A 13,568-nucleotide genomic window follows, 5' to 3' on the forward strand; every position below is an offset into this window, starting at 1 on the left:
TGGAGGCGCTGGGTATCGATCCCAGTACCTCTCGCACGCTAAGCGAGCGCTCTACCATCTGAGCTACGCCCACCCCCCCGATAACTTGTAGTGCTACATACAGTCATATCAACGTCACAGACCCTAGCACTCCCATTATTCCGCAGACAAACACTACTCTCTATGTATCAGTGAGGGTGTCTTTCAGGTTTCGTGCATTCTGTATCGAATCGTAGTTGGCCACAATGAAAGTGGCACGCATAACGTCGAAAATAGAGTTCAGACACCGCTCTGAGTAAGACGAACGTGTTGTCCACCTCTAGACTTCAATGACGTTAAGCCGTGATACCTAAGACAGATCTGCACACGATGACACCACGATAACAGCCGGTCCTCACACTTACATCTTGCTCTCCTTATGACAGTATACATCATATCAGTCTGTGACGCTGGTTTTGCAACTTCTTGCGTGCGTTTATGTTCGCCGCGACCAACACTTACCATGCACTGATTACAAAACATGGAGGAGCCGGGGCTTGAACCCGAGACCGTTCACACGCTAAGCGAACGATCTGCCAACTGAGCTACAGCTACACACACGACCAAGCCTGGCTATTCTCCATTATTTGCGACTCTGATGTGCACGGACACGATGGTTGGTTGGTTTGTAGCGGCGAAGGTACCAGAATACAAAGGCGCGGACACGTTCATATACACAAGAGTTCCAAGTAGTTTCGATGCTCTGGTATTACGAATGCAAATTCCGTCTGTTTTGAACGTCTTAAATTGAAAGGGCGGTCACAAATTGGTCCATTTCACTCCTTGTCGACAATCACACAGCACCTGAGGTAACAAGCACATCTCGAGCCCCATTGTGCTCTCCATTGTTCATGCCAACTCAGTGCCTCGCTCTTTGCTACTGTGTAAAACTCTTGTCGTCCAACTGAAAAACACTGGGACACAACAAGTTTCCGCGTCTCCATTGCACTGATCGTACTACGAAACGCTCCCCAAACTTGGCAATCACCCATGCAGATGACTTTTCCGACTTTACACGACGCTCACGCTAGTGACAGCCTTATTTACAGTTCGACGTCGCGCCAAAGCGAATGAGCACATTTCGCCTACGGCTTAGGCCGCTCTTCTAGTGTGGCTGCTCTGTGTCTGCAGGCAGCGAGGGGCTGCAAGCATCCTGTGTTCGCACCTATATCACCTGTGCTTCCTTGTCAGAGACAGACTATCGCAAAACATACAACTCACTCCATGAATTGATTGCTACGGCATCTGTTATCAGCAGTCACAACCAGCAACACCAGTAGCAGCCGACTGACGCAAAGAATGGGAACGTGCAGTGGGATTTACGTGAAATCGGCGCAAGGCAGATCTTTCCGACGTAGGCTTGAGAATCTTATGGGAACATTTGTACTGTTTCTAAATTAAGTGTAGGTGTGGGAGGAGGGTGCTTCCTGCGCACGAATAAAAGCACGCTCGCCAATTGTGGATGCTAATCGTTCGCTTGTATCTGCCTACACACCTCTGCCGGTTGGGAATTATTCCACTTGCATGGCAAGGTGCGCATGTGGGTGTGTTAAAAATTCTGGAGGCGCTGGGTATCGATCCCAGTACCTCTCGCACGCTAAGCGAGCGCTCTACCATCTGAGTTACGCCCACCCCCCCGATAACTTGTAGTGCTACATACAGTCATATCAACGTCACAGACCCTTGCACTCCCATTATTCCGCAGACAAACACTACTCTCTATGTATCAGTGAGGGTGTCTTTCAGGTTTCCTGCATTCTGTATCGAATCGTAGTTGGCCACAATGAAAGTGGCACGCATAACGTCGAAAATAGAGTTCAGACACCGCTCTGAGTAAGACAAACGTGTTGTCCACCTCTAGACTTCAATGACGTTAAGCCGTGATACCTAAGACAGATCTGCACTCGATGACACCACGATAACAGCCGGTCCTCACACTTACATCTTGCTCTCCTTATGACAGTATACATCATATCAGTCTGTGACGCTGGTTTTGCAACTTCTTGCGTGCGTTTATGTTCACCGCGACCAACACTTACCATGCACTGACCACAAAACATGGAGGAGCCGGGGCTTGAACCCGAGACCGTTCACACGCTAAGCGAACGATCTGCCAACTGAGCTACAGCTACACACACGACCAAGCCTGGCTATTCTCCATTCTTTGCGACTCTGATGTGCACGGACACGATGGTTGGTTGGTTTGTAGCGGCGAAGGTACCAGAATACAAAGGCGCGGACACGTTCATATACAGAAGAGTTCCTAGTAGTTTCGATGCTCTGGTATTACGAATGCAAATTCCGTCTGTTTTGAACGTCTTAAATTGAAAGGGCGGTCACAAATTGGTCCATTTCACTCCTTGTCGACAATCACACAGCACCTGAGGTAACAAGCACATCTCGAGCCCCATTGTGCTCTCCATTGTTCATGCCAACTCAGTGCCTCGCTCTTTGCTACTGTGTAAAACTCTTGTCGTCCAACTGAAAAACACTGGGACACAACAAGTTTCCGCGTCTCCATTGCACTGATCGTACTACGAAACGCTCCCCAAACTTGGCAATCACCCATGCAGATGACTTTTCCGACTTTACACGACGCTCACGCTAGTGACAGCCTTATTTACAGTTCGACGTCGCGCCAAAGCGAATGAGCACATTTCGCCTACGGCTTAGGCCGCTCTTCTAGTGTGGCTGCTCTGTGTCTGCAGGCAGCGAGGGGCTGCAAGCTTCCTGTGTTCGCACCTATATCACCTGTGCTTCCTTGTCAGAGACAGACTATCGCAAAACATACAACTCACTCCATGAATTGATTGCTACGGCATCTGTTATCAGCAGTCACAACCAGCAACACCAGTAGCAGCCGACTGACGCAAAGAATGGGAACGTGCAGTGGGATTTACGTGAAATCGGCGCAAGGCAGATCTTTCCGACGTAGGCTTGAGAATCTTATGGGAACATTTGTACTGTTTCTAAATTAAGTGTAGGTGTGGGAGGAGGGTGCTTCCTGCGCACGAATAAAAGCACGTTCGCCAATTGTGGATGCTAATCGTTCGCTTGTATCTGCCTACACACCTCTGCCGGTTGGGAATTATTCCACTTGCATGGCAAGGTGCGCATGTAGGTGTGTTAAAAATTCTGGAGGCGCTGGGTATCGATCCCAGTACCTCTCGCACGCTAAGCGAGCGCTCTACCATCTGAGCTACGCCCACCCCCCCGATAACTAGTAGTGCTACATACAGTCATATCAACGTCACAGACCCTTGCACTCCCATTATTCCGCAGACAAACACTACTCTCTATGTATCAGTGTGGGTGTCTTTCAGGTTTCGTGCATTCTGTATCGAATCGTAGTTGGCCACAATGAAAGTGGCACGCATAACGTCGAAAATAGAGTTCAGACACCGCTCTGAGTAAGACGAACGTGTTGTCCACCTCTAGACTTCAATGACGTTAAGCCGTGATACCTAAGACAGATCTGCACTCGATGACACACCAATAACAGCCGGTCCTCACACTTACATCTTGCTCTCCTTATGACAGTATACATCATATCAGTCTGTGACGCTGGTTTTGCAACTTCTTGCGTGCGTTTATGTTCGCCGCGACCAACACTTACCATGCACTGACCACAAAACATGGAGGAGCCGGGCTTGAACCCGAGACCGTTCACACGCTAAGCGAACGATCTGCCAACTGAGCTACAGCTACACACACGACCAAGCCTGGCTATTCTCCATTCTTTGCGACCCTGATGTGCACGGACACGATGGTTGGTTGGTTTGTAGCGGCGAAGGTACCAGAATACAAAGGCGCGGACACGTTCATATACACAAGAGTTCCAAGTAGTTTCGATGCTCTGGTATTACGAATGCAAATTCCGTCTGTTTTGAACGTCTTAAATTGAAAGGGCGGTCACAAATTGGTCCATTTCACTCCTTGTCGACAATCACACAGCACCTGAGGTAACAAGCACATCTCGAGCCCCATTGTGCTCTCCATTGTTCATGCCAACTCAGTGCCTCGCTCTTTGCTACTGTGTAAAACTCTTGTCGTCCAACTGAAGAACACTGGGACACAACAAGTTTCCGCGTCTCCATTGCACTGATCGTACTACGAAACGGTCCCCAAACTTGGCAATCACCCATGCAGATGACTTTTCCGACTTTACACGACGCTCACGCTAGTGACAGCCTTATTTACAGTTCGACGTCGCGCCAAAGCGAATGAGCACATTTCGCCTACGGCTTAGGCCGCTCTTCTAGTGTGGCTGCTCTGTGTCTGCAGGCAGCGAGGGGCTGCAAGCTTCCTGTGTTCGCACCTATATCACCTGTGCTTCCTTGTCAGAGACAGACTATCGCAAAACACACAACTCACTCCATGAATTGATTGCTACGGCATCTGTTATCAGCAGTCACAACCAGCAACACCAGTAGCAGCCGACTGACGCAAAGAATGGGAACGTGCAGTGGGATTTACGTGAAATCGGCGCAAGGCAGATCTTTCCGACGTAGGCTTGACAATCTTATGGGAACATTTGTACTGTTTCTAAATTAAGTGTAGGTGTGGGAGGAGGGTGCTTCCTGCGCACGAATAAAAGCACGCTCGCCAATTGTGGATGCTAATCGTTCGCTTGTATCTGCCTACACACTTCTGCCGGTTGGGAATTATTCCACTTGCATGGCAAGGTGCGCATGTAGGTGTGTTAAAAATTCTGGAGGCGCTCGGTATCGATCCCAGTACCTCTCGCACGCTAAGCGAGCGCTCTACCATCTGAGCTAACTAGTAGTGCTACATACAGTCATATCAACGTCACAGACCCTTGCACTCCCATTATTCCGCAGACAAACACTACTCTCTATGTATCAGTGAGGGTGTCTTTCAGGTTTCGTGCATTCTGTATCGAATCGTAGTTGGCCACAATGAAAGTGGCACGCATAACGTCGAAAATAGAGTTCAGACACCGCTCTGAGTAAGACGAACGTGTTGTCCACCTCTAGACTTCAATGACGTTAAGCCGTGATACCTAAGACAGATCTGCACTCGATGACACCACGATAACAGCCGGTCCTCACACTTACATCTTGCTCTCCTTATGACAGTATACATCATATCAGTCTGTGACGCTGGTTTTGCAACTTCTTGCGTGCGTTTATGTTCGCCGCGACCAACACTTACCATGCACTGACCACAAAACATGGAGGAGCCGGGGCTTGAACCCGAGACCGTTCACACGCTAAGCGAACGATCTGCCAACTGAGCTACAGCTACACACACGACCAAGCCTGGCTATTCTCCATTCTTTGCGACTCTGATGTGCACGGACACGATGGTTGGTTGGTTTGTAGCGGCGAAGGTACCAGAATACAAAGGCGCGGACACGTTCATATACACAAGAGTTCCAAGTAGTTTCGATGCTCTGGTATTACGAATGCAAATTCCGTCTGTTTTGAACGTCTTAAATTGAAAGGGCGGTCACAAATTGGTCCATTTCACTCCTTGTCGACAATCACACAGCACCTGAGGTAACAAGCACATCTCGAGCCCCATTGTGCTCTCCATTGTTCATGCCAACTCAGTGCCTCGCTCTTTGCTACTGTGTAAAACTCTTGTCGTCCAACTGAAAAACACTGGGACACAACAAGTTTCCGCGTCTCCATTGCACTGATCGTACTACGAAACGCTCCCCAAACTTGGCAATCACCCATGCAGATGACTTTTCCGACTTTACACGACGCTCACGCTAGTGACAGCCTTATTTACAGTTCGACGTCGCGCCAAAGCGAATGAGCACATTTCGCCTACGGCTTAGGCCGCTCTTCTAGTGTGGCTGCTCTGTGTCTGCAGGCAGCGAGGGGCTGCAAGCTTCCTGTGTTCGCACCTATATCACCTGTGCTTCCTTGTCAGAGACAGACTATCGCAAAACACACAACTCACTCCATGAATTGATTGCTACGGCATCTGTTATCAGCAGTCACAACCAGCAACACCAGTAGCAGCCGACTGACGCAAAGAATGGGAACGTGCAGTGGGATTTACGTGAAATCGGCGCAAGGCAGATCTTTCCGACGTAGGCTTGACAATCTTATGGGAACATTTGTACTGTTTCTAAATTAAGTGTAGGTGTGGGAGGAGGGTGCTTCCTGCGCACGAATAAAAGCACGCTCGCCAATTGTGGATGCTAATCGTTCGCTTGTATCTGCCTACACACCTCTGCCGGTTGGGAATTATTCCACTTGCATGGCAAGGTGCGCATGTAGGTGTGTTAAAAATTCTGGAGGCGCTCGGTATCGATCCCAGTACCTCTCGCACGCTAAGCGAGCGCTCTACCATCTGAGCTACGCCCACCCCCCCGACAACTAGTAGTGCTACATACAGTCATATCAACGTCACAGACCCTTGCACTCCCATTACTCCGCAGACAAACACTACTCTCTATGTATCAGTGAGGGTGTCTTTCAGGTTTCGTGCATTCTGTATCGAATCGTAGTTGGCCACAATGAAAGTGGCACGCATAACGTCGAAAATAGAGTTCACACACCGCTCTGAGTAAGACGAACGTGTTGTCCACCTCTAGACTTCAATGACGTTAAGCCGTGATACCTAAGACAGATCTGCACTCGATGACACCACGATAACAGCCGGTCCTCACACTTACATCTTGCTCTCCTTATGACAGTATACATCATATCAGTCTGTGACGCTGGTTTTGCAACTTCTTGCGTGCGTTTATGTTCGCCGCGACCAACACTTACCATGCACTGATTACAAAACATGGAGGAGCCGGGGCTTGAACCCGAGACCGTTCACACGCTAAGCGAACGATCTGCCAACTGAGCTACAGCTACACACACGACCAAGCCTGGCTATTCTCCATTATTTGCGACTCTGATGTGCACGGACACGATGGTTGGTTGGTTTGTAGCGGCGAAGGTACCAGAATACAAAGGCGCGGACACGTTCATATACACAAGGGTTCCAAGTAGTTTCGATGCTCTGGTATTACGAATGCAAATTCCGTCTGTTTTGAACGTCTTAAATTGAAAGGGCGGTCACAAATTGGTCCATTTCACTCCTTGTCGACAATCACACAGCACCTGAGGTAACAAGCACATCTCGAGCCCCATTGTGCTCTCCATTGTTCATGCCAACTCAGTGCCTCGCTCTTTGCTACTGTGTAAAACTCTTGTCGTCCAACTGAAAAACCCTGGGACACAACAAGTTTCCGCGTCTCCATTGCACTGATCGTACTACGAAACGCTCCCCAAACTTGGCAATCACCCATGCAGATGACTTTTCCGACTCTACACGACGCTCACGCAACTCTCACGCTAGTGACAGCCTTATTTACAGTTTGACGTCGCGCCAAAGCGAATGAGTACATTTCGCCTACGGCTTAGGCCGCTCTTCTAGTGTGGCTGCTCTGTGTCTGCAGGCAGCGAGGGGCTGCAAGCTTCCTGTGTTCGCACCTATATCACCTGTGCTTCCTTGTCAGAGACAGACTATCGCAAAACATACAACTCACTCCATGAATTGATTGCTACGGCATCTGTTATCAGCAGTCACAACCAGCAACACCAGTAGCAGCCGACTGACGCAAAGAATGGGAACGTGCAGTGGGATTTACGTGAAATCGGCGCAAGGCAGATCTTTCCGACGTAGGCTTGAGAATCTTATGGGAACATTTGTACTGTTTCTAAATTAAGTGTAGGTGTGGGAGGAGGGTGCTTCCTGCGCACGAATAAAAGCACGCTCGCCAATTGTGGATGCTAATCGTTCGCTTGCATCTGCCTACACACCTCTGCCGGTTGGGAATTATTCCACTTGCATGGCAAGGTGCGCGTGTAGGTGTGTTAAAAATTCTGGAGGCGCTGGATATCGATCCCAGTACCTCTCGCACGCTAAGCGAGCGCTATACCATCTGAGCTACGCCCACCCCTCCGATAACTTGTAGTGCTACATACAGTCATATCAACGTCACAGACCCTTGCACTCCCATTATTCCGCAGACAAACACTACTCTCTATGTATCAGTGAGGGTGTCTTTAGGGTTTCGTGCATTCTGTATCGAATCGTAGTTGGCCACAATGAAAGTGGCACGCATAACGTCGAAAATAGAGTTCAGACACCGCTCTGAGTAAGACGAACGTGTTGTCCACCTATAGACTTCAATGACGTTAAGCCGTGATACCTAAGACAGATCTGCACTCGATGACACCACGATCACAGCCGGTCCTCACACTTACATCTTGCTCTCCTTATGACAGTATACATCATATCAGTCTGTGACGCTGGTTTTGCAACTTCTTGCGTGCGTTTATGTTCGCCGCGACCAACACTTACCATGCACTGACCACAAATCATGGAGGAGCCGGGGCTTGAACCCGAGACCGTTCACACGCTAAGCGAACGATCTGCTAACTGAGCTACAGCTACACACACGACCAAGCCTGGCTATTCTCCATTCTTTGCGACTCTGATGTGCACGGACACGATGGTTGGTTGGTTTGTAGCGGCGAAGGTACCAGAATACAAAGGCGCGGACACGTTCATATACACAAGAGTTCCTAGTAGTTTCGATGCTCTGGTATTACGAATGCAAATTCCGTCTGTTTTGAACGTCTTAAATTGAAAGGGCGGTCACAAATTGGTCCATTTCACTCCTTGTCGACAATCACACAGCACCTGAGGTAACAAGCACATCTCGAGCCCCATTGTGCTCTCCATTGTTCATGCCAACTCAGTGCCTCGCTCTTTGCTACTGTGTAAAACTCTTGTCGTCCAACTGAAAAACACTGGGACACAACAAGTTTCCGCGTCTCCATTGCACTGATCGTACTACGAAACGCTCCCCAAACTTGGCAATCACCCATGCAGATTACTTTTCCGACTTTACACGACGCTCACGCTAGTGACAGCCTTATTTACAGTTCGCCGTCGCGCCAAAGCGAATGAGCACATTTCGCCTACGGCTTAGGCCGCTCTTCTAGTGTGGCTGCTCTGTGTCTGCAGGCAGCGAGGGGCTGCAAGCTTCCTGTGTTCGCACCTATATCACCTGTGCTTCCTTGTCAGAGACAGACTATCGCAAAACATACAACTCACTCCATGAATTGATTGCTACGGCATCTGTTATCAGCAGTCACAACCAGCAACACCAGTAGCAGCCGACTGACGCAAAGAATGGGAACGTGCAGTGGGATTTACGTGAAATCGGCGCAAGGCAGATCTTTCCGACGTAGGCTTGAGAATCTTATGGGAACATTTGTACTGTTTCTAAATTAAGTGTAGGTGTGGGAGGAGGGTGCTTCCTGCGCACGAATAAAAGCACGCTCGCCAATTGTGGATGCTAATCGTTCGCTTGTATCTGCCTACACACCTCTGCCGGTTGGGAATTATTCCACTTGCATGGCAAGGTGCGCGTGTAGGTGTGTTAAAAATTCTGGAGGCGCTGGGTATCGATCCCAGTACCTCTCGCACGCTAAGCGAGCGCTCTACCATCTGAGCTACGCCCACTCCCCCGATAACTTGTAGTGCTACATACAGTCATATCAACGTCACAGACCCTTGCACTCCCATTATTCCGCAGACAAACACTACTCTCTATGTATCAGTGAGGGTGTCTTTAGGGTTTCGTGCATTCTGTATCGAATCGTAGTTGGCCACAATGAAAGTGGCACGCATAACGTCGAAAATAGAGTTCAGACACCGCTCTGAGTAAGACGAACGTGTTGTCCACCTCTAGACTTCAATGACGTTAAGCCGTGATACCTAAGACAGATCTGCACTCGATGACACCACGATAACAGCCGGTCCTCACACTTACATCTTGCTCTCCTTATGACAGTATACATCATATCAGTCTGTGACGCTGGTTTTGCAACTTCTTGCGTGCGTTTATGTTCGCCGCGACCAACACTTACCATGCACTGACCACAAAACATGGAGGAGCCGGCGCTTGAACCCGAGACCGTTCACACGCTAAGCGAACGATCTGCCAACTGAGCTACAGCTACACACACGACCAAGCCTGGCTATTCTCCATTGTTTGCGACTCTGATGTGCACGGACACGATGGTTGGTTGGTTTGTAGCGGCGAAGGTACCAGAATACAAAGGCGCGGACACGTTCATATACACAAGAGTTCCTAGTAGTTTCGATGCTCTGGTATCACGAATGCAAATTCCGTCTGTTTTGAACGTCTTAAATTGAAAGGGCGGTCACAAATTGGTCCATTTCACTCCTTGTCGACAATCACACAGCACCTGAGGTAACAAGCACATCTCGAGCCCCATTGTGCTCTCCATTGTTCATGCCAACTCAGTGCCTCGCTCTTTGCTACTGTGTAAAACTCTTGTCGTCCAACTGAAAAACACTGGGACACAACAAGTTTCCGCGTCTCCATTGCACTGATCGTACTACGAAACGCTCCCCAAACTTGGCAATCACCCATGCAGATTACTTTTCCGACTTTACACGACGCTCACGCAACGCTCACGCTAGTGACAGCCTTATTTACAGTTCGACGTCGCGCCAAAGCGAATGAGCACATTTCGCCTACGGCTTAGGCCGCTCTTCTAGTGTGGCTGCTCTGTGTCTGCAGGCAGCGAGGGGCTGCAAGCTTCCTGTGTTCGCACCTATATCACCTGTGCTTCCTTGTCAGAGACAGACTATCGCAAAACATACAACTCACTCCATGAATTGATTGCTACGGCATCTGTTATCAGCAGTCACAACCAGCAACACCAGTAGCAGCCGACTGACGCAAAGAATGGGAACGTGCAGTGGGATTTACGTGAAATCGGCGCAAGGCAGATCTTTCCGACGTAGGCTTGAGAATCTTATGGGAACATTTGTACTGTTTCTAAATTAAGTGTAGGTGTGGGAGGAGGGTGCTTCCTGCGCACGAATAAAAGCACGCTCGCCAATTGTGGATGCTAATCGTTCGCTTGTATCTGCCTACACACCTCTGCCGGTTGGGAATTATTCCACTTGCATGGCAAGGTGCGCGTGTAGGTGTGTTAAAAATTCTGGAGGCGCTCGGTATCGATCCCAGTACTTCTCGCACGCTAAGCGAGCGCTCTACCATCTGAGCTACGCCCACCCCCCCGATAACTTGTAGTGCTACATACAGTCATATCAACGTCACAGACCCTTGCACTCCCATTATTCTGCAGACAAACACTACTCTCTATGTATCAGTGAGGGTGTCTTTCAGGTTTCGTGCATTCTGTATCGAATCGTAGTTGGCCACAATGAAAGTGGCACGCATAACGTCGAAAATAGAGTTCAGACACCGCTCTGAGTAAGACGAACGTGTTGTCCACCTCTAGACTTCAATGACGTTAAGCCGTGATACCTAAGACAGATCTGCACTCGATGACACCACGATAACAGCCGGTCCTCACACTTACATCTTGCTCTCCTTATGACAGTATACATCATATCAGTCTGTGACGCTGGTTTTGCAACTTCTTGCGTGCGTTTATGTTCGCCGCGACCAACACTTACCATGCACTGACCACAAAACATGGAGGAGCCGGCGCTTGAACCCGAGACCGTTCACACGCTAAGCGAACGATCTGCCAACTGAGCTACAGCTACACACACGACCAAGCCTGGCTATTCTCCATTGTTTGCGACTCTGATGTGCACGGACACGATGGTTGGTTGGTTTGTAGCGGCGAAGGTACCAGAATACAAAGGCGCGGACACGTTCATATACACAAGAGTTCCTAGTAGTTTCGATGCTCTGGTATCACGAATGCAAATTCCGTCTGTTTTGAACGTCTTAAATTGAAAGGGCGGTCACAAATTGGTCCATTTCACTCCTTGTCGACAATCACACAGCACCTGAGGTAACAAGCACATCTCGAGCCCCATTGTGCTCTCCATTGTTCATGCCAACTCAGTGCCTCGCTCTTTGCTACTGTGTAAAACTCTTGTCGTCCAACTGAAAAACACTGGGACACAACAAGTTTCCGCGTCTCCATTGCACTGATCGTACTACGAAACGCTCCCCAAACTTGGCAATCACCCATGCAGATTACTTTTCCGACTTTACACGACGCTCACGCAACGCTCACGCTAGTGACAGCCTTATTTACAGTTCGACGTCGCGCCAAAGCGAATGAGCACATTTCGCCTACGGCTTAGGCCGCTCTTCTAGTGTGGCTGCTCTGTGTCTGCAGGCAGCGAGGGGCTGCAAGCTTCCTGTGTTCGCACCTATATCACCTGTGCTTCCTTGTCAGAGACAGACTATCGCAAAACATACAACTCACTCCATGAATTGATTGCTACGGCATCTGTTATCAGCAGTCACAACCAGCAACACCAGTAGCAGCCGACTGACGCAAAGAAGGGGATCGTGCAGTGGGATTTACGTGAAATCGGCGCAAGGCAGATCTTTCCGACGTAGGCTTGAGAATCTTATGGGAACATTTGTACTGTTTCTAAATTAAGTGTAGGTGTGGGAGGAGGGTGCTTCCTGCGCACGAATAAAAGCACGCTCGCCAATTGTGGATGCTAATCGTTCGCTTGTATCTGCCTACACACCTCTGCCGGTTGGGAATTATTCCACTTGCATGGCAAGGTGCGCGTGTAGGTGTGTTAAAATTTCTGGAGGCGCTCGGTATCGATCCCAGTACCTCTCGCACGCTAAGCGTGCGCTCTACTATCTGAGCTACGCCCACCCCCCCGATAACTTGTAGTGCTACATACAGTCATATCAACGTCACAGACCCTTGCACTCCCATTATTCTGCAGACAAACACTACTCTCTATGTATCAGTGAGGGTGTCTTTCAGGTTTCGTGCATTCTGTATCGAATCGTAGTTGGCCACAATGAAAGTGGCACGCATAACGTCGAAAATAGAGTTCAGACACCGCTCTGAGTAAGACGAACGTGTTGTCCACCTCTAGACTTCAATGACGTTAAGCCGTGATACCTAAGACAGATCTGCACACGATGACACCACGATAACAGCCGGTCCTCACACTTACATCTTGCTCTCCTTATGACAGTATACATCATATCAGTCTGTGACGCTGGTTTTGCAACTTCTTGCGTGCGTTTATGTTCGCCGCGACCAACACTTACCATGCACTGACCACAAAACATGGAGGAGCCGGGGCTTGAACCCGAGACCGTTCACACGCTAAGCGAACGATCTGCCAACTGAGCTACAGCTACACACAAAACCAAGCCTGGCTATTCTCCATTCTTTGTGACTCTGATGTGCACGGACACGATGGTTGGTTGGTTTGTAGCGGCGAAGGTACCAGAATACAAAGGCGCGGACACGTTCATATACACAAGAGTTCCAAGTAGTTTCGATGCTCTGGTATTACGAATGCAAATTCCGTCTGTTTTGAACGTCTTAAATTGAAAGGGCGGTCACAAATTGGTCCATTTCACTCCTTGTCGACAATCACACAGCACCTGAGGTAACAAGCACATCTCGAGCCCCATTGTGCTCTCCATTGTTCATGCCAACTCAGTGCCTCGCTCTTTGCTACTGTGTAAAACTCTTGTCGTCCAACTGAAAAACACTGGG

The 13,568-nt window shown here is 49.2% G+C and overlaps 3 non-coding genes across 3 annotated transcripts; all 3 read right to left on the reverse strand.

Annotated features, from left to right (window-relative positions):
* On the reverse strand, nucleotides 1–74 carry Trnaa-agc (transfer RNA alanine (anticodon AGC)). Its single transcript has one exon. It is a non-coding gene; the product is annotated as a tRNA-Ala (tRNA).
* Nucleotides 75–3,154: 3,080 nt separating this feature from the next.
* Nucleotides 3,155–3,228, reverse strand: Trnaa-agc (transfer RNA alanine (anticodon AGC)). The gene has a single exon. It is a non-coding gene; the product is annotated as a tRNA-Ala (tRNA).
* Nucleotides 3,229–9,455: 6,227 nt separating this feature from the next.
* On the reverse strand, nucleotides 9,456–9,531 carry Trnaa-agc (transfer RNA alanine (anticodon AGC)). Its single transcript has one exon. It is a non-coding gene; the product is annotated as a tRNA-Ala (tRNA).
* Nucleotides 9,532–13,568: the final 4,037 nt, after the last annotated feature.

This window comes from Schistocerca gregaria, chromosome 11, assembly GCF_023897955.1.
Source record: "Schistocerca gregaria isolate iqSchGreg1 chromosome 11, iqSchGreg1.2, whole genome shotgun sequence".
Classification (NCBI taxonomy): Eukaryota; Metazoa; Arthropoda; class Insecta; order Orthoptera; family Acrididae; genus Schistocerca; species Schistocerca gregaria.